The sequence below is a fragment of the Gracilinanus agilis genome, chromosome 5, assembly GCF_016433145.1.
Source record: "Gracilinanus agilis isolate LMUSP501 chromosome 5, AgileGrace, whole genome shotgun sequence".
NCBI lineage: Eukaryota > Metazoa > Chordata > Mammalia > Didelphimorphia > Didelphidae > Gracilinanus > Gracilinanus agilis.
Genome location: NC_058134.1, coordinates 284,134,742 through 284,137,960, shown reverse-complemented (window position 1 = coordinate 284,137,960; position 3,219 = coordinate 284,134,742). Strand labels below are relative to the sequence as shown.

The 3,219-nt window shown below is 36.2% G+C and overlaps 1 pseudogene; it reads left to right on the top strand.

The window, feature by feature from the left end:
* Positions 1 to 404: 404 nt before the first annotated feature.
* Positions 405 to 1,344, top strand: LOC123248972 (annotated as a pseudogene).
* The last annotated feature ends 1,875 nt before the right edge of the window (positions 1,345 to 3,219 follow it).

Here is a 3,219-nt window from a genome sequence, read left to right as displayed (position 1 = left end):
TTTAACGTAAAAGGAAAATTGGGTTCTGAGAAGCTACGAAAAACTTCCAACTGGTCACATACCAGTAAATTCAAGAGTCTGGGCATGAAACTAGATCCCTTGACTCCATATCCAGGGCTATAGAATATAGCTTAAGAAAGGAGGAATGAAAGAAACTATGAGAAAGGAGATGAAATAAAAGATTTTGACAATGGATTGAATTTGGGAAAATATAAGATATTAATTCTTAAAGGATATTGAAGCAATTGCTATAGGTATAGGAACCTTGAAAGAGTGGAAGTTATTGATCTCCCTTTTCCCATTGATTCACTTCACTCTCCTTATTTTTTCTCCATCCTCTTCCCCAGATCCAAACTCTTCCTTTCTTTTATCTATACAGGTCCATCAGAATTCAAAAGTCAAGGATGAGAAATCACACAGGAATAACATTATTCATTTTGCGTGGACTGACAGATGATCCACAGTTGCAAGTTTTGCTTTTTTTCTTTATGTTTCTTAACTACATGTTGTGTGTAATTGGGAATTTGACCATCATCACTCTCACATTAGTGGATCCCCATTTGAAAACTCCCATGTATTTTTTTCCTCCGTAACTTTTCTGTCTTAGAAATCTCACTCACAACTTCTTGCATTCCCAGATACCTCTACAGCATATCAACTGGGGACAACACAATTTCTTACAGTGCCTGTGCCATACAACTATTTTCTCTCATCTTTCTTGGGGCAGCAGAGTTTTTCCTTCTGGCCACCATGTCCTATGATCGATATGTGGCCATCTGCAAACCTTTGCATTACACAACCATCATGAATAGCAAAGTCTGTAACCAACTTCTATTGAGTTCTTGGCTAGCGGGGTTGATGATCATACTCCCACCACTAAGCCTGGGTCTCCAGTTGGACTTCTGTGATTCTAATATCATTAATCATTTTGGCTGTGATGCATTTCCTGTGCTAGAGATTTCTTGTACAGACACACAATTCATAGAAAAGATCGCTTTGATTGATGCTATATTAACACTCATCATTACATTATTCTTAGTGGTTTTGTCTTATGCCTCCATTATCAGGACTATTCTGAGATTCCCCTCTGCCCAGCAAAGACAAAAGGCCTTTTCCACTTGTTCATCCCACATGATTGTTGTCTCCATCTCTTATGGCAGCTGCATCTTCATGTATGTCAAATCTTCTGCAAAAGAAAAGGTGGCTTTGAATAAGGTGGTATCACTTCTCATGACCTCTGTTGCCCCAGTGATGAACCCCTTTATTTATACACTGAGGAACAAGCAAGTCATACAAGCTTTTAAGGACTCAGTTAAAAAGATTGCAATTCTCACAAAGCAATAAAAGATGCCAAATGGTAAAATTAAAACTTAGGATGCCAAATGTTGAAAGAAAAGCTATTCAGGATTCTGAAACCCTTGGCAATTTGTCTTGCTAATCCTATTTTTTAGACAATGGATTTAAACATTAATATGGCTTGTTTTCTTATGCAGGAAGAAACACACAAGCATACCAACATGTGCATACACACATATACCTCCACACATATGTGAAAATAGGGGAGAGAGAGAGAGAGAGAGAGTGAGAGAGAGAGAGAGAGAGAGAGAGAGAGAGAGAGAGAGAGTCAGTCTTCACTACTCTCTTTTTATCAGAATCTGTGATGCTTTCTGGTACCTTACTTACCTTTCCCACAGTCTCCACTGCCCACTTCAGGTAAGTCCCTAACCCATTAGCTGCTTAAAAGGATGAGATCATCAGACAGATGAGAGTAAAGTATAGAGAGCTGCCCTTAGAGTTAGACAGAGATTCAAATACTTCCTCTGCCATTTGTTCTACATCCCTGGCAGATCATAGATTAAGAAAGGCAATGGATCTTTGGGATCACAAAGTCCAACCTCATTACTTTGTAGATTAAAAAACTAAGGCACAGGATTTTTAAAATCACTTCTCCAAGTTCATACAAGTTGGTAAATAATGGAAGTCAGATTTCAGCCCAGGACCTCTTCTTTGACATCCAATATTTATCCTCTGGACTATGCTATCTATCATTTTTCAGGACTGGAACCATAATCAAGCCAATTCTACCTTTACCTTTGGAACAAGTGTTTCAGTCTGTTCCCTTATGATTCAATTACCATCTCTAACTTTTAGCATCAAAACATCCCTCCTTAGCCACCACTACTCTATATGTGTTGCCTTGGTTAAAATGTAAGTGCCAGTGACTATCCTATTTTATGTTATTTAAATATTTTCATATTCCCATTTCTCAACACAATGCTTGGTACATAGAATATGTTTAATAAATACTTTATTATTCACTGCAATGAATACAGATTATTTAGAATGTATGGAAAGGAAATTCACTTTCTAGCAATGTTATATGTATTTTCCTTCTATAGAATATATGATTTTCCCTTAACCACCTAATAAAGGGAGTAAGATGGGTGGTGGATTAGTCTATAATGTTCCTTCCACCTCTAAATCTGTTATACTATAATTCTATGATCTTAGGACTGTCTTTGCAGTAAGGTAGAGCTCTATGAAGGATAAGAGTTCATCTCTAACTCAAATGCAGTTTCCTGGGGGGAATAGTGCAGTGATATCTAGCCTTTTTATTGATACAGGTTCAAATGTTTTCTGTTTGTATTTCCTATGCAGTAAGATAGGACCCTCCTTTAAAACAGCACAAATAATGGAACAGAGTATGCTTTATCTTTTTATAGGGTCCAAGACAAGATTCCAATTGTAAGACTGTCAGTGAAAACCACTAAGAAGGGGAATAGAAATACAACTGATCAAAAACCACATAAAATTATTCACTTTGAAAATAATTAAAGAAATATAGTTTTATAACACTTGAAAGTCTCATCTCATATCTAGAAAGTTGGCAAAAATTATAGAAGGGCAATGTGATAGAACTACACAAAGACAAACATATTCACACATATTGGTGGAGCTGTCAAATGGCACAACTTTTCCAGAAAATAATTCAGAATGATACTAGAAAATATAGATTATTCATCACCTTCTCCCCAATTATACCAATATTGGGCATATGTGCTGAAAAGGTCAAAGACTGATGAATGAGGTGAGAAAAATAATATCTGGAAAAGAATCTATGGAAATTTGGTTATATCAAAGTACATTAATAAAAACATTGTGGAGACAAAGCATTAACTTAAAGAGGAAAGGAAGCAATTTTTTTTAATTCTAGATACA